The sequence below is a fragment of the Jaculus jaculus genome, chromosome 10 (genome assembly GCF_020740685.1).
Source record: "Jaculus jaculus isolate mJacJac1 chromosome 10, mJacJac1.mat.Y.cur, whole genome shotgun sequence".
Classification (NCBI taxonomy): Eukaryota; Metazoa; Chordata; class Mammalia; order Rodentia; family Dipodidae; genus Jaculus; species Jaculus jaculus.
In genome coordinates, this window is record NC_059111.1 from 1,315,910 (window position 1) to 1,334,765 (window position 18,856).

Genomic DNA, 18,856 nt, shown 5'->3' on the forward strand with positions numbered 1-18,856 from the left:
ATGAGGATTTGAGAGGTGAGAGAGATGGCACAGAGGTTAAAGGCATTAGGTTCGATTTCCCAGTACCCACATAAAGCCATATGCACAAAGTGGCCCATGAATCTGAAGATTGTTTACAGTGGCAGGGGCACCCATTCTCTCTCCTTCTCACTCTTAAACCAATAAATAAACATAAAATGGGGATCTGACACAAGAATGCCTGGCCCCAGCCAGGAAGAGTGACTCTCACTTGTACTCCTGACACTTAGGAGACTGAGTCGAGGAGGCTTGCCATGAAGTCTAGGCCAGCCTGAGCTACAGAGGAAGACCCTGTTTCAAAAAGCAAAAACAGAACAAAAGAAGTCTGGTCCCAATTTTCATTCCTCTCAATGACATGGTACCCTGTAAAAACATGGATCTATTTGTATGGTGGGGCGGAGGGCCACCGGTGTGTGGACTGTGCGCTGGGTGGGCGGGGCACATGCATGTGGAGGTAAGAGGACGACTTCCACATTCGGTGTCCCTCCTTTCTGAGACACGACCTCTTGCTGCTGCGAACAAACGGCCAGATTGCAAATGACAGTCAGACTTGCTGGCCTGCAAGAAATCTACATACTTATATTAGACATATGAGTAAAATGGTAACATGGTAGGGAGCTACCTTAAAATACTCCAGAAAAATCCAGGTGAGATGACTCACACTCCCAATCGCAGCACTCAGCAGACTGTGGCAGGAGGAACGCGACGAGCTTGAGGCCAGCCGAGGCTACACATCAAGACTCTGCTCAAAAACAGTACAACGAAGCAAACAGAAATTTAAAAAAAACTTCAGGAAAAAATAGTTGCAAGAGTGCTCACTTCGGCAGCACATGTGTTTAAAACTGGAACGATACAAAGAAGATTAGCATGGCCCCTGAGCAAGGATGACATGCAAATTCATGAAGCATTCCATATTTTTTCTTAAAAAAAAAATTACAAGAGGGAAAAGATAAAGTAAGGTGCATAAAAGGCTATTATTTTGAAAGAATGTACTTAGGAGTCTATTTAAATATTTAATATTCCTTTAGTGTATACTTGAAAATGTTTCATAAAAAATCTGTCCAGTCAGGCATGGTGGTGCACGCCTTAATCCCAGCACATGGGAGGCAAAGACAGGAGGATCACCGTGAGTTTGAGGCCACACTGAGACTACATAGTGAATTCCAGGTCAGCCTGGGCTAGAGTAAGACCCTACCTTGAAAAGCCAAAAAAATAAAAAGAAAAATAAAAATCTGAAGCCGGGTGTGGTGGCTCACACCTTTAATCCCAGCACTCAGGAGGCAGAGGTAGGAGGATCGCTGTGAGTTCAAGGCCACCCTGAGACTACATAGTGAATTCCAGGTTAGCCTGGGCTACAGTGAGACCCTACCTCAAAAAATATAAAAATAAAAATAAATAAAAATCTGTCCAGATATAAAGTGGCCTTGATATTCATGACCTCACAGTGGCTGACACCACCTACACAAGAAGTGATGACATCAAAATAGAAGTAAGACTAGTTGAAAAGATGGGATTCAGGATGTTTTGGAGGAGGAAAAGGGAAGGTGGTGGAAGCGGATTATGATCATGATATATTGTTTATATTTATGGAAGTAAACAATAAAAAGTTTTTTAAACTAGAAAAAAATCAGAGGCAGGGGAGATGGCTCAGTTGGTAAAGTGCTTGCTGAACATGCATGAAGCCCTAGGTTTGATCATTCTAGTACTTGAGAGATAGAGGCAATAAGACGTTCAAGGCCATCCTTGACTAGATAGCAAGTTCAAGATCAGCCTGGTTACATAAAGCCCTGTCTTAAAAAAATTTAAAAATAGGGCCAGAGAGAGGACTTATCAGTTGAGGTGCTTGACTGTGAAGCCTAAAGACCTAAGTTTGATTCCCCAGTACCCATGTAAGCCAGATACACATGCATCTGGAGTTCGTTTGCAGTGGCTAGGGGCCCTGGCATGCCCACTCTCTCTCTCTCTCTAGTAGATAAAAAATAAATAAAGATGAAAAATGTTTCTATAAAAACAAAATTAAAAAATAAAAGGAAGTTAAAATGGTAAACCCTGAGCTAGAGAGATGGCTCAGCAGTTGAAGGTGTTTACTTGTAAGACCTGACAGCCCAATTCCCCAGTGCCCATGTGCAGCCAGATGCACAGGGTAGCCCATGCATCTGGAGTTCATTTGCAGTGATGGAAAGCCCTAGCATGCCTATTCTCCCCCACCCCCCAATTAAATATATTTTTTAAAGTAGGGCTGGAGAGATGGCTTAGTGGTTAAGGCACTTGCCTGTCAAGCCATAGGACCCAGGTATGTGTGTGTATGTGTGTATACATATATTATATATGTATAATATATATATACATATTATATGTATACATAAATATATTATATATGTGCATATAATATATATATATATATATATATATATATATATATATATATATATATGTAGAGAAAGAGAGAGAGATAACAAGTAAGATGATGGTAAACCTTATTATCAGACTAATATCAACACACATCTTCTTATATGTGGAATCAAGGGGCAAAGACATGAAAGTAGAAGGCAGACTTTAGTGAAGAGACAGGGGATCATGGGGAGAAAGGTGAATAAGAAGGAATGAGGGTGAATATGATCAAAGTACAATATATGGAAATGTTGCAATAAAACTCATTATTCTGCCAGGTGTGGTGGCACATGCTTTTAATGCCAGTACTCGGGAGGCAAAGGCAGGAGGATTGTTGTGAGTTTGAGGCCACCCTGAGACTACATAGTAAATTCCCAGTCTGCCTGAACTAGACTGAAACCCTACCACAAAAAAACCTCATTATTCTATAAAAATGAAATATGCTAACATAAACATAGGAAGGGCTGGGGAGATGGCTCAGTTAAGGGCACTTGCTTACCAAGCCTGCCAGCAGGTGCTCAGCTCCCCAGGACCATTCATTGTCAAGCTGATGCACAAAGTAGCACCTGGGCCTGGAGCTGGTTTGCAGCATCAAAAGGCCTTGGTGTGCCCCTGTTCTTTACTCCCTCCTAATAAGTAAATATATATAAACGAAAACAAAACAGATTTACATTTCTACCTATATCCTAATATATGGTCACCATGGAACTGTACCAACTCCAGATAACTAAACAAGATTTTTTTTTAATTGGTTAGAGAGTGAACTCAGGGGCTATGTGTGCTGAGCAAGCTGTCTACCAGCGAGCTACATTCCCAGTTCCAACCCATCTCAAGACAGTTAAAGCTGGCTTTTGTTCAGGGAGTTCTGCCAAGATTGGTACCTGAAAAGCAGGTAATGAACACTAAGCCATGTTCTTTGATTGGAATCTCTAAAGGATGAATCATGTTCCAAGTCTCAAAAGAACTAGCCTCATGGTATATGAAACAAAGATATCTCCTGCTACAGTCCCCTTTTATCCAAGTATCTCAATATCTCAGCAGAAATTAATTAGATGAAAAATTAAGGCATATCCTCAGGTTACATAAAGGTACTAGGTTTGCAATGACACATACAGAAAGCCACAGAGGGTCTTTTCAAATGATAGAAGCTCTTTTCTACACAAATACAGACTAAAATAACGGGGAGGAAATAACAGTATATGTATATGCCTCAAAATAATATGAGAGGGCAATAGTGGATGAGAATACAGGTGATCGAAGACAAGGCCAGTTGCAAAAGCTGGGGCACAGAGTCACAGAATTTACTGTACTGCAGCTATGTATGTACGTGTATATATATTCACATAATAAAAAAAAAATTCAAGGGTTTTTTTTTTGAGATAGGACCTTACTCTATAGTATGGGCTGGCCTTGAATTCATGGCACTCCTGCCTCAGCCTAAGTGCTGGCATTACAGGAGTAAACCACCATGCCTTGGCTTCCTTGTTGTGTTTTCTTTTTCCTAACATTTTATTTTATTTTATTTGAAAGAGAAAGAGGCAGACAGGCAGAGAGAAAGAGAGAGAATGGGTGTGCCACTACAAACTCCAGAAGCATGTGCCACCTTGGGCATCTGGCTTACATGGGTCCTGGGGAACTGAACCTGGGTGCTTAAGCTTCCCAGACAAGTGCTTTAAACCACTAAGCCATCCTTCCAGCCTGGCTTTCTTGTTTTAAATCACAAAAGAGGGCTGGAGAGATGGATCCGCAGTTAAAGTGCTTACTTGCAAAGCCTAACTACCTGGGTTCAATTCCCCAGTACTCATGTAAGCCAGATGCACAAAGTGTCACATGCATCTGGAGTTCATTTGCAGTGGCTAGAGGCCCTAGCATACCCATACTCACTCTTTCTCCCTCTCTCCCTCCCTCTCTCCCTCCATGAAAATAAATAAAAAATTAAATCACAAGAGAAAACTCAGATCTAGTGCTTAGGCTGAGTCACCAGGTTGCACAGCAGCGGGACTACAGCATACAGAAGCTCTGAGCTGTGACTGAGCGCGAGAGGAAAGATGACTGGCCATATGTGAATGTGGCTTTGAACCCTGACAAGCGCTGGTTACATCCTAGGAGACAGATGTGGAAAGAATACTACTGCCCAAAGCAAACTGTATCATAAAACCAGAAGTTTGAGAGTAATTCAATTATAGCAACAAATCAAGTGACTGGCAAATGATCATAATTAGTAAAGCATTGAAAATCATGTATATTATGCTCTGAATAATTAATTGTTGAGCTATAAGTATCCAGTCTTTCCCACTGCATGTTAACAAAGGATGAAGAGTGTCTCCTCCATGTGAAAACGAGCTCTTCAGCACCAGTGCACGCTCACACAGTCCTATTACCTCAGCATGACTGAAACCTGAGAAGCCCTCAATCGGAGACCCCAGACATTCCGAGTCACTGCCACACAGCCTCCACTGACACCACGACACTCTTGTTTATCTCATCGGGTTGTAGAGGAGAGCTGAAGAGGATGGGGAAGACATGGGCAAAATATGTATTATAAACAATCTGTATGTAATAATAAATTATTTGAAACACAAATACAAAGAGACCAGGCTGAGGCATGCCTCACACGTGTGGGGCCTGTGTTTGACTCCTAGCACTGCAGAAAAGGAAACAAACTAACAGTGATATGAAACAATGTTTTAGTTTGTATCATGTAAGGTGGAAAAAAACAAGGCAAAGTCCAACAGTAAACTAACAGCACACCATACTTCACTGCCTGTCCTCTGGCTCCAAAATCCCACAGTGGAACAGTTTGCCTGTAACTAGACCCAACCACCAATACTGACTCACACATCCCATCACATATCATGAAGGAGACATGTGCATCATGGAATTGCACATCCTTGGTTTCCAAGATGATACATTATCAATAAAGCACTTCCTACTGCCAGGCGTGATGGCACATGACTTGTAATCCTAGCACTTGGACGTGAAAGCAGGGACCAAGAGTTAAAGGCCAGCCTCAGCTATTATCAAGTTTGAGGCCAGCCTGAGCTACATGAGACCCTGTCTCCAAAAAAAACACCACCACAGAGGAAGGGAAGAATACTGCCTTCTAACATGAAGTGGTTGTTGCATTCATGACCTCACAGCCACTACCATTAACCCACACAATACCTGCACACTATTGGGCCCTTCAACATTTCATCATAGATGGTAGAGGAGGGCTAAAAGAAAATGCCAAAGAAGAAAAAGGACAAGCTGGAAAGGGGGTGGGTGGTCAATGGTAAGGGAGAAAGAACATGAGAGTAAGGAATTATCAAAATATGTATGTATAAAAACTGTCAATAAAAAAGTTTAAAATTTTTTTTGTTCATTTTTATTTATTTATTTGAGAATGACCGAGAGAGAAAGAGGCAGAGAGAGAGAGAGAGAGAGAGAGAGAGAGAAAGAGAGAGAGAGAGAGAGAGAATGGGCACACCAAGGCCTCCAGCCACTGCAAATGAACTCCAGATGTGTGCAACCCCTTGTGCATCTGGCTAACGTGAGTCCTGGGGAACTGAGCCTCGAACTGGGGTTCTTAGGCTTCACAGGTGAGCGCTTAACTGCTAAGCCATCTCTCCAACCCAAAAAAGTTTTTAAAATAACAAAAATAATCTGTTAACAGGGATGGTTGGCAGGTGTGGCCCACTCCTGCAATCCCAGCAATGAGAGACTGAGGTAGAAGGACCACCATGGCTTCCAAGCAGCCCAGACTAGACTGATTCCAGATTCCCTGGGATACAGTGGGGGTGCCGCCCCAAATAAACAAGCAATGGGTATGGCTTTCACTGACTGTCCACATTATCTTACCCAATATAACCCAAAACGAGGTACAATCTCTGGCTTAGAGGTAAGGGGCCCAGTAGTCTCCCTGGTCATTTACTAAAATTCTTTCACATTCTTCCTGAAAATAGAAATCAGCTAGCTGGCTGGAGAGATGGCTTAGCAGTTAAGGCGCTTGCCTGCAAGGCCAAAGGACCCAGGTTCAAATCCCTAGGACCCACATAAGCCAGATACACAAGGTGGTTAAATGCATCTGGAGTTAGTTTGCAGTGGCTGGAGGCCTGGTGTGCCCATTCTCTCTCTCCCCTCTCTCTCCCTTTTTCTCTGTCAAATAAATAAATAAAAATAAAATATCTAAAAAAGAAAAAGCTGGGCATGGTGGTACACACCTTTAATCCAAGCACTTAGGAGGCAGAGGTAGGAGGAACACTGTGAGTTCAAGGCCAGCCTGAGACTACATAGTGAATTCCAGGTCAGCCTGGGCAAGAGCAAGACCCTACCTTGAAAAACCAAAAAGAAGAAAAAGAAAGAAATCAGCTAGCTGTGAGTTACATATATATGCTACAGTAGTCACAGAACTCCTTCAAGAAAACATCTCAACTAAATAAAAGGCAAACTGATATCTCTTGTTATCTGTCATCTTAAGTACTTGGTGCCACAATCCAGGCAAGTTTTATGTTGCTGTTGTTTGGTTTGGTTTCTAAGACAGGGTCTCTGTAGCCCAAACTGGCCTTAGCTCACAAGGTAGTAAGAGGATGAGCCTGAGCTTCTAATTCCCCTGCCTCCACTTCCACGGGCTGGGCTTGGGGTGTGCTGGCACCCCGGCTGGGACTGGGGCTAGGGGCTGACTCGGGCTCAGTGCTACTTTCCCATCCCTGAGGCCAGTCCTGTGACTGCACCGTTTACCTGCCTGAATGCCTTAGCATCTAGGAAACAAATTATTTCAGAGATTTTATAATAAATATTAAAGGTTGAAACAGGATAGTTCTCAACTATACCCCCTGACATTAGTTTTCTTTATGTTATTTAAAAGTTCCAATGTTAGACAGTTGCTCACAGCCTCTCACTGCTGAGTATGCCTACTTTTCTGAGTTTGAACTCAAAAACAGTAACTGTTCCTTTCCCCCCCTCCCTCTTCTTTTAGATACTGGACAAACTCCTAAGCATGCTTACCCTGACACTGTCACTTTTCCATCTTTTTTCCAATAAATCCCTTTTATCTTTAAGAAAAAAAAAAGTTCTGGGCTGGAGAAGACGGCTTAGCAGTTAAGGCCTTTGGGTTGATTCCCCAGGACCCATGTAAGCCAGATATACAAGGTGGCATATGCATCTGCAGTTCATTTGCAGTGGCTGGAGGCCTTGGCATGCCATTGTCTCTGTCTCAAGTAAATAAATAAAATATATTTTAAAATATTTTTAAGAGTTGGGTGTGGTGGCACACGCTTCTAATCCCAGAACTAGGGAGACTGAGGTAGGAGGATCACCGTGAGTTCAAGGCCACCCTGAGACTACATAGTGAACCAGAGTGAGACCCTAACTCAAAACAAACACTTTTTTTTTAAGTTCTAATACTAGCTAGTAATCAGTCATACTTGAGAAATGTGCTAAAAACATATTTAATGCCAATGCAGTAAATAAATTGAATAAGAAGTGGCTAAAATTAAAAAATCTAGGGGTCAGGAAATAATTCAGACGAAGAGCATTCTCCTGGCATGTATTAGACTCTGGCTTTGATCCCTATTACAAAATAGATAAAATTTACCTATGTAGAACACTTAAGAGTTCGAGGCAGCCCTGAGACTACGCAGTGAATTCCAGGTCAACCTGGGCTAGAGTGAGACCCTACCTCAAAAAAGCATATACAGGGCAGAAGAGATTGCTTAGCTGTTAAGGCACTTGCCTGTAAAGCCTAAGGATTCATGTTTGGCTCTCCAGATGCCACATAAGTCAGACACACAAGGTGATGTAAGTGTACAAGGTTGCCCGTGCACACAAAGTGGCACATTGCCTCTGGAGTTCGACTGCAGTGGCTGGAGGCCCTGGTGCACCAATTTTCTCTCTCTTGCCATATAAATATATATAATCACTTGGTGCTACTTGTCCATCAAGTTAACAAGGGATAGACTTGGATGGTTAACACTGTCAACTTGACTTGATCTAGAATCACCTAGGAGTCAAACCTCTGGTCATATCTGTATAGGACTTTCTAGATTAGATTATTTGAGGCTAGAAGACCCATCCTGAATATGGAAGTACCATCCCATACACAAGAATTCCATACTGAATAACAAAGGAGAGACTGAGCTGAGCACTAACATTCATCACTCTGCTTCCTGAGTGCAGACCGAATGTGACCAGCTGCCTCTTTTCTTGTCAGCCTGCCTCCCCCATCCCATTATGGGCTGTATCCCCTTGACCTGTAACCTGAAATAAATGCTTCCTTCCTTAAGTTACTTCTGTTTTTTTTTTTTTTTTTATAGCAATGAGAAAAGCAGTGAATACATTATCTACCATAGTTCATCTCTATTTAAAGACAGAAAATTCATATTGCCCTGAATAACAACTTATGCAGGCAAGAAAGTTGGTAAAGATATGAGTTTTTTGTCTAAATCTCAGAAGAAGAAGAAAGACTTCAGGCAGGACTGGAGGAAGCAGGGCTTAGCCAGCTAATCAGTCTCTCGGTTTCTCAACTCTGCTCCTTAGCACATACCTCATGGCTGATTCAAAATGCCTGTCTCCACTGCACTGCACTTGACCATTAAGTTTATAGGTTTAACCAGAAAGGGAGCTCCCTCCTCTGAAAATCCCAGAAAACTGTGCCAAAATGAACATATTCACTATCTGAACCCATGTGTGTATGTCTATGTGTGTATGTGTGTGTGTGTGAGAGAGAGACACTGGGGATTGGACCCAGGGCCTTACGCATGTCAAGCACGTCTTCTACCACTGAGCTATATACCCAGCCCCTCATCCTGTCATGCTTCAGTGCTCATGTCCATGTTGGGGCATAGGGCATTGACATGGCTGTGCGACCATCACCACTGTCCAGCCACAGGGTATTTTCGTCTTCAAACACTGAAACTTTACACCCATTAAACAACAGTGCTCCATGCCCCTCCCTCCAGACCCTGGCGACCACTACTGCTCTTCCTGCCTCTGTGGACATGACTACTGTCTATATCTCATGAAGTCATGCATTACTTGTCTTAGAGCAACATCCTCAAAGTTCATCCCCTTTGTAGTGGGTTTCAGATTCTCCTTCCCCTAACACTGAACACTACCTGCACAGCATGAGTACACCTCCCTGTTTAGCCAGCAGTCCATCCACAGGCATGTGGCTGCTTCCATCCTTTGGCTTCTGTGAGTAATGATGTGATGAACACAGACAGACAAGTACCTCTCAGAGACCTTACTTTCAAATTTTTTTGAGGGGGCATATGCACAAGTGGGATTACTGTATCATGAGATATAACTCTGTGTCTCACTGGTGAAGATCTGTCTGTCATACTGTTGTCTGCAGCAGGCACATCACTGCACATTCCCATTAACTGTCATAGGATTCCAATTTCTCTACATCTTCTCCAAAACGTTATTTTGTTTTCTCCTTTAAAAATGTAGTTAAAAATTTTTATGAGCCAGGCATGGTGGAGCACACCTTTAATCCCAGCACTTGGAAGGCAGAGGTAGGAGAATCACCGTGAGTTCGAGGTCACCCTGAGACTACATAGTAAATTCCAAGTCAGCCTGAGCTAGAGTGAGACCCTACCTTGAAAAACAAAACAACAACAACAAAAATAATTATGGGCTGGAGCAATGGATCATCAGTAGTTAGACACTTGCTTGTAAAGCCTGATGTTGCAGGTTTGATTCCCCAGTACCCTGGTGTTGTGGTTTGATTCAGGTGTTCCCCATGAACTTAGGTGGCCTGAATGCTAGGTTCCCAGCTGATGGAGATTTGGGAATTAATACCTCTTGGAGTGTATTGCAGTGTATTTTGGGGGGCAGGCTTGTGGGTGTTATAGACAGTTTCCCCATGACAGTGTTTGGTACACTCTCCTGTTGCTATTGTCCACCTTATCTTGGCCAGGGGGTGATGTCCACTCTCTGCTCATGCCATCGTTTCCCCCTGCCATGTGGAGCCTGTAAGCCAAAACAAACCTCTTTTTTCCACAAGCTGCTCTTGGGTGGGCAATTTCTACCAGCAATGCAAATCTGACTGCAACAGTAAAGTTGTACTGAAGAATGGGATTGTTGCTAGAATCCTGACTGTGTGGCTTTGGCCTTTTGGAGCAGATTTTCAAGAGAAATGTGGAAGATTTTAAACCTTGACCTAAGAGATGCCTTGCAGTGCTGTAAATACAGCTTGATGGACTATTCTGGTCACAGTTGAAAGACCTGAATGCAATAAGAACTACGGACTGTGAGGTTTGGCTTATGAGGGTGAGAAAGAGCTTTGCTTGGACTGGACTAGCAGTTTGTGTGAAAAGCTTGTATTATGAGAAGTTTTGCAGGGTTGCTTTGCATAGAAATGAACTGGTGTGAGCAGACAAATACGGCACAGAAAAAATGAAATGTTTGGGCCTGAATTGCTGCCCCTTCACCTGCAAATTGTTTGAGAGATGACAACCTTTCAGATTGGGTCAGCTGACCTGTACTGGGGCAACAGGAAGAATGTAAACTCTTCTGGAGGGGCCTGAGTGCATAAAAATAAGTGTCCTGTTCTTCAAAGTCTCCTTTATTCCCCCCTGGATTAACAAATTGGCACCCTACCTGGTATTGTGGAGTATAAGAAATGCAGGAAAGAGAGAGGGTCATTGACTTTGCAACACAGTCTTGTGGTTTGGAAATGGCCATGGGCAGTTTGAAGTCTTCTGGTTGCCTACATGGAGACCCATGCCATGAACCATGCATTGCAGCAGGCACATCACTACCTCAAAAAAAAAAAAAAGTTTTTAAAAGTATTCTTATTTATTTGCTAGCAGAGAGAAACAGAGAGAATGGGCATGCCAGGGCCTCTCGACACTGAAAACAGACTTCAGATGTATGTACCACTTTGATGTGCATCTGGCTTTACATAGGTACTAGGAAATTGAACCTGGGTTGTTAGGCTTTACAGACAAGTGCTTTAACCATTGAGCCATCTCTCAGTCCAATAAAAAGTTTTAAAAATTATTTGTTTGCAGGTGTGTGTGTGTGTGTGTGTGCACGCGTGCACATGTGTACATGTCAGGGCCTCTTGCACTGAAAATGAACCCCAGATGCTTTTTTTTTCTTTTTAGTTTTTCAAGGTAGGGCTTCACTCTAGCCCAGGCTGACCTGGAATTCAAATGTTCACTGTGTAGTTTCAGGGTGGCCTCAAACTCATAATGATCCTGCTACTTCTGCCTGCCAAGTGCTGGGATTAAAGGTGTGCACCACCATGCCTGGCTTTTTTTTTCTTTTTCTTTTTAAATATTTTATTTATTTACTTATTTGCACACACAGAAAGAGACCGAGAGAATAGAGACAGAGAAAATGGGAGTGCCAGGGACTTGCGCCACTGCAAACAAACTCCAGACGCATATGCCACTTTGAGTTTCTAGCTTTACATGGGTACCAGGGAACTGAACCCAGGCCATTAGGCTTTGTAGGCAGGTGCCTTAACTGTTGAGCCATCTCTCCAGCCAAGCACTACTTTTTTGCATCTGACATCTGACATAAGTGGGTGGCTAAAGAACTGAACCTAGGTCAGGCTTTGCAAACAAGAGCCTCTAACCAGTGAGCCATTTTCCCAGTCCTTTTTTTTTTTTCCCCCTCAACAATAAGCATCCTAGTAAGTTTAAAATAGTGCCTTATGTTATATAGTTTTATGCCCCTTTTGAATTTTTGTTGTTTCTATTTTGTAATTTTTGTTTGTTTGTTTGTTTTTCGAGGTAGGGTCTCACTCTAGCCCAGGTTGACCTGGAATTCACTATGTAGTCTCAGGGTGGCCTCGAACTCATGGCAATCCACCTACCTCTGCCTCCCAAGTGCTGGGACTAAAGGCATGCACCACCACACCAGCTATTTTGTATTTTTTTAAATATTTTTATTGTATGTGTGTGTGTGTGTGTGTGTGTGTGTGTGTGTGTGTGAAGGAGAGGAGAGGGAGAGAGAAACTATGGGCATGCCAGGGCCTCTTGCAAACAAACCCCAGATACATGAGCCACTTTATGTAGATGGCTTATCATGTTTGTTTGTTTGCTTGCTTATTTATTTATTTTTTAGTTTTTTGAGGTAGGGTCTCACTCTAACTCAGGCTGACCTGGAATTCAATGGGTAGTCTCAGGGTGGCCTTGAACTCATGGAGTTCCTCCTACCTCTGCCTCTCAAGCTGGGATTAAAGGCATGTGGCACCACGCCCGGTTGATTTGCATTTCTTTAATGATTAATGACTCACAGCCACTTTTCACGCATTTATTTGGTCATTTGTATATCTTCTTTGGAGAAATGACTACTCAAATCCTCTGTTAATTTTTTTAAAAATCAGTTTATTATTTTATTTATTTATTTGAGAGAGAGAGAGAGAGAATGGGCACACCAGGGCCTCCAGCCACTGCAAACAAACTCCAGATGCATGTGCGCCACCTTGTGCATCTGGCTTACGTGGGTCCTGGGGAATTGAATAGTGGTTCTTTGGCTTTGTAGGCAAGCGCCTTAACCGCTAAGACATCTCTCTAGCCCTAGCCTGTTAAATTTTTAATAGAACCAGTTTTTGCCCTTGTTCAGTTGTATGAATTTTTTATGGATTTTCTGTTTTTAGTTTCTCTTAATACCCTCCAAATAATGTCATATAGGCAACTTGCCCTTTCCTCTTCCCTCTTCTAAAAATGTTCTTAGCTATACTTAACCTAAGATGCTAACTCTAATACCCAAAAGGGATCAGGAGCAAGGCATTTCAGTTCTAAGAGCACCAAGCAATGCTTTAAGAAGTTATACGTAATACATGCATACAGAAGATTTTAATTCAAAAACTATCCTTCTAAATCTGTTTGTTTCCTTTTTTTGTTTGTTTGTTTGGTTTTTTGAGGTAGGGTAACGCTCTAGCCGGGCTGACCTGGATTCACTATGTACTTCCAGGCTAGCTTCAAACCCATGGCAATCCTTCTGCCTCTGCCCCGCCCCCCAGTGCTGGGATTAAAGGCATGCATTACCACATCTGGATACATTACTTTTAAAAAAAAGTGTATTTTATTTTTTATTGTTTTAGAGAGAGGGGGAGAGAAAGAGAAACAGAGAGAGAGAGAGAATTGGCATGCCAGGGCCTGAGCCACTGCAACTAAACTCCACCTAGTGGGCATGTGCAACCTTGTGCTTGCCTCACATTTGTGTGTCTGGCTAACATGGGATCTGGAAAGTCAAACATGGGTCCTTAGGCTTCACAGGCAAGCGCCTTAACCACTAAGCCATCTCTCCAGCCCTACATTACTTTTTTAAAAATTTTATTTATGTATTTATTTGAGAGAGAGAGAGAAAGAATGGGCATGCCAGGGCCTCCAGCTGCTGCAAATGAACTCCACATGGATGCGCCACCTTGTGTATCTGGCTTACATGGGTTCTGGAGAATCAAATTGTGGTCCTTTGGCTTTGCAGGCAAGCGCCTTAACTGCTAAGCCATTTCTCCAGCCCTTCTTTTTTTTTTTTTGGTTTTTCGAGGTAGGGTCTCACTCTGGTACAGGCTGACCTGGAATTAACTCTGTAGTCTCAGGGTGGCCTCAAACTCATGGCGATCCTCCTACCTCTGCCTCCCGAGTGCTGGGATTAAAGGCGTACGCCACCACGCCCGGCTCAGCCCTTCATTTTTAACACTACTGTTTTGCAGACAAGTGCCTTAACCATTGAGCCATCTCTTCAGCCCAACACTACTTTTTAAAAGAAGAAAACAATTTGATTACAAAGGAAACATATATGCTGATTATAAAAATCCAAGTGTTGGGCGGAAAGATGGCTTAGTGGTTAAGCGCTTGCCTGTGAAGCCTAAGGACCCCAGTTCAAGGCTCAATTCCCCAGGACACACGTTAGCCAGATGTACAAAGGGGCGCATGCATCTGGAGTTCGTTTCCAGTGGCTGGAGGCTCTGGTCTGCCCATTCTCTCTCTCTCTCTCTCTCTCTCTCTCTCTGTTGCTCTCAAATAAGTAAAAATATTTTTAAAAAAATCCATGGGCTGGAGAGATGGCTTAGCGGTTAAGCGCTTGCCTGTGAAGCCTAAGGACCCCGGTTCGAGGCTCAATTCCCCAAGACCCACGTTAGCCAGATGCACAAGGGGGGTGCATGCATCTGGAGTTCGTTTGCAGGGGCTGGAGGCCCTGGCACGCCCATTCTCTCTCTCTCTTTCTCTGTCTGTCACTTTCAAATAAATAAGTAAAAATAAACAAAAATTTAAAAAAAAATCCAAGTGTTATAGAAACGGAAAAACTAGAAAGTAAAAGTAACAGCCTCCTATAATGTCACCTCAACCAGAAAAGACGTATCTTCTAAACCTATGCTGTCGCCACAAAAACATCTGACCAGTAAGGCCAACCGTTTCCAACATTAAGAGAACAGAAAGGCTACAAACGCAACCAATGAGAAAAAAGGTAGATGAATACATTTTAAGTGCCACCTCTGACTAAAGTATAATGCTTTTACTGTGTCATTCGTGAGCACTATTTTAGTTTATTTCTTCAGTTACATAAAGATTAGTGTTGCATGATTCATTTTAAAGGGAAGTAAAAGAAGCCAGGTGTGGTGCATACGCCTTTAATGTTGCTGAGGTAAGAACATCACTATGAGTTCCAGATCAATCTGGGCCAGAGTGAGACCCTGCATCAACAAAGGGGGTAGGGGCTGTAAAGAGACAGTACCTTGTCAATCTCAGCAAATGATAACATTAAAATAAGAGCAAATTCCAAGAAACAAAAGTCATTATCATCTGGTTACATTTTTTACATGATCCCACAATACTGTATGTATTTTATCACCTCTATTTCTTTCCTTGCCTACCTATATTTTCAACCTACACACCAAAAAACAAATTTATCAAGCTATTACTAACCTCAACAGACAATCTAAAATTTAACAGGAGGGCTGAAAAGACGGCTTAGAGGTTAAGGCACATGCCTGCAAAACCTAAGGACCCAGGTTCAATTTTCCAGGTCCCATATAAGCCAGGTGCACATGGTGGTGCATGCATCTGGAGTTTGTCTGCAGTGCCGAGCGGCCCTGGCATGCCCATTCTCCCTCCCTTCCTCCCTCTCTGTGTCTCTAATAAAGAAATAAATAAAAACAAAAATTTTAGGGCTGGAGAGATAGCGTAGTGGTTAAGGGGTCTGCTTGCAAAGCCAAAGGATCCCAGTTCAACTCTCCAGGACCCACGTAACCCAGATGCACAGGGGGGCACAGGTATCTGGAGTTTGTTTGCAGTGGCTGGAGGCCCTGGCACACCCATTCTCTCTCTGCCTCTTTCTTTCTCTCCCTCCCTCTCCCCTCCTTCTCTCTCTTTCTCCCTCCCTCCCTCCTTCCCTCTATCTCTCTCTCAAATAAACAAAATTTTAAAAAAATCTTAAATGTATTCTTAAAATTTAACGGGACATCTGGGCATGGTGGCACATGCCTTCAATCCCAGCCATGAGTTTGAGGCCAGCCTGAGCTACAGTGAGACTCTGCCTCAAAAAAAAAAAAAACAAAAAACCACCACTAAAATAAATATTTAATTAAAAAAAAAAAAAACCAAAATCTAACAAGAGTGCACTAAGCAGATGGTTAGCAGAGTTTCATCATAAGCTTTCATCATAGGTGAGCAGTCAGAGTGACGCTCAACCTCTAATGCTTGCTTGCAAGGACCTGTGTGAGTCTTCCATGGCTGCAGCGTCAATGCTTGGAGCGCCAACAGCTAGCCCTGCAGCTTTTCCTCTCCCTTTGTAAGACATTGCTCTCTTCCCCCACCCACAGTAAAAACATGCAGCTGCTATAAAAAAAGAGGACACCCTAGCACCAGCCCTGGCTGGAAGACTGGTATGGCCTCGCCACACTCATCCTTTAATTGACGTCTTCCACCCACTCACTCTTACTCATACCCACTTTTCCCATACTGAGGTCTAGCCTCTGTTGTGTTCAGATTTCCAGGTTGTGTACAGTGGAAGGGGCGGCAATGTAGCCTGAGTGCCTATAAACTATGACCAGCACTGGACTGTTTACCGTGAATGTCATGTTGTAATGTTCCAAGGATGGGAATTCATCTTTCACCCCCTGAATTATACTACATTCCCACATCACCTGTATTCGTCTTGTGCACAGATAACACATGAAAAACTGAATGAAGCCTGAGGTTTTATATTAATTTTATTCATATTAAACTGCTACTTTTTTTTTTTTTTTTTTGCATTGCTGGGAATCAAACCCAGAGCCTTCAACCTCCTAGGCAAGAGCTCTACTACTGAGCTACATGCCCAGTCCCAAACAGCTACATTTTGTTTAAGTTAGAAATACTTTCAACTAAAGGAAATTTTATATTTTATTTATTTATTTGAGAAAGAAGTAGAAAGTGAAAGAGAGAACTGGCATGCCAGGGCCTCCAGCCACTGCAAACGAACTCCAGATGTATGCGCCCCCTTGTGCATCTGGCTCCTGGAGAAACTGAACCAGGGTCCTTAGGCTTCACAGGCAAATGCCTTAACCTTTAAGCCATCTCTCCAGCCCTCAACTAAAGGAAATTTTAGAAAAGCCCAAGTATCTTAAACTATATATCTGGTATGTCACCCCAAAAAGGTTTAGTTTGCAATGGAGTGCCACTGGAAGGTAGTGAAACCTTTAGAAGGTAGAACCTAATATAAAAGGTGTCAGGTCTCTGGGGTATGGCCTAAGGAGACAGCTAGAAGCCAGCCCTTCCTATCTTCCTCTCTTGTTTCCAGCTGCCATGAGGTGAGCAGCTCCTCTGTTACATGCTTGGCCATGTCATGCCAAAGCCATAAAGCAACATAGCCTGAACCCTTTTAAAACTGTGAGCCAGAGGCTAGAGATGGCTTGGTGGCTAATGGTGCTTCCTGCACAAGCATGAGGGCCTGAGAGGGTTTGAAAACACTTGCATTTGAATTTCCAGATCCCACATACAACAGCTGGCTGTGGCCATATTCGCCTGTAGGCCAGTCCTGCAAAGGAGAGCAGAGATCCAGGGATCACCAGGGCTTATGAAAAACAACCAGTGGAAGATGGAAGGAGGGAGGAGCAGGATACCCAATGTGTAAGCAATCCTCCCTTCAGGCCCTCTACAGGTGAGTGCATGAGACGCTGCAAGGACACATACACACGCACACATACACTCACAACAAACAAAAAGAAAAAACAAGAGAGACTCCTTAGAAAAAAGGGATTCAGTGAGGGGCTTTGGGAGGTGGAAAAGGGAGTGATGAGAGGGGATTATGATCATAGTATATTGTCTATATTTATGAATGTTGTCAATTAAAAGTTTTAAAAAACTATGTACCAAAGTTTTTTCAAATTATTTCAGGTATTTTGTTATAGCAAGTTTATTAACAAAAGGTAATTCTTTTTAGACCTTTATCACTATGCTCTTGGAAATGTGGGTCCTATAAAAATTTAAAAAAAAAATGGGCTAGAGAGATGGCTTAATGGTTAAGGTGTTTGCCTGCAAAGCAAAATGACCCCGGTTCAATTCTCCAGGACCCACATAAGCCAGATGCACAAGGTGGCACATGCATCTGGAATTCATTTGCAGCAGCTAGAGGCCCTGTGCACCTATTCTCTCTATCTGCCTCTTTCTTCCTCTCTCTTTCAAATACATAAAAATAGAAAACCAGTGTGTTCCAACCCCACCCTGCTACAAGAACAACATTTTTTTTTGCTGTTGTTTTGTTTTGTTTTGGCTTTTTGTTTAAAGATTTTATTTATTTATTTATTTGAAAGAAAGGGGGAGAGAGAGAGAGAGAGAGAATGGGTGTGCCAGGGCCTCCAGCCACTGCAAACAAACTCCAGACACATGTGCCACCATGTGCATCTGGCTAATTTGGGACGTGGAGTATCGAACCTGGGTCCTGGGTCCTTAGACTTTGCAGGCATGGGCCTTAACTGCTAAGCCATCTCTCGAGCCCTTGTTTTGGTTTTTTGAGGTAGGGTCTCACTGTAGTCCAGACTGGCCTGGAATTCACTATGTAGTCTCAGGGTGGCCTTGAACTCACAGCGATCCTCCTACCTTTCCCTCCCAAGTGCTGGGATTAAAGGCGTGTGCCGCCTTTTATTCTCTCAAATATATAAAAATTTAAAAATGGAAGCCGGACATGGTGGTGCATGCCTTTAATCCCAGCACTCAGCAGGAGGCAGAAGTAGGAAGATTGCTGAGAGTTCAAGGCCACCCTGAGACTGCACAGTGAATTCCAGGTCAGCCTAAGGTAGAGTGAAACCCTACCTCAAAATAAATAAATAAATAAATAAATGAATATAATAAATAAATAAAAGTGAAAGAAGTTTGGGTCCTAGTACAACATAAGATCCAGTGCATATTTTTCAACATCACAATGAAATTCATACTTTTTTATCTCTCAAAAAACTGAAAACCATGTCATACATTAATTCTGTTTTATTCTTTTCACTCATTATGAAAATTGTAAGTACATTTACCTC

At 42.7% G+C, this 18,856-nt stretch overlaps 1 protein-coding gene and 1 non-coding gene across 6 annotated transcripts in view; one reads left to right on the forward strand and one right to left on the reverse strand.

Moving 5' to 3' along the window:
• Window positions 1-18,856, reverse strand: part of Myo5a (myosin VA) — a 164,561-nt gene that overhangs the window by 129,561 nt on the left and 16,144 nt on the right. The gene's annotated exons all lie outside the window — the stretch shown is intronic.
• On the forward strand, window positions 830-937 carry LOC123464180. The gene has a single exon (XR_006639420.1). It is a non-coding gene; the product is annotated as a U6 spliceosomal RNA (small nuclear RNA).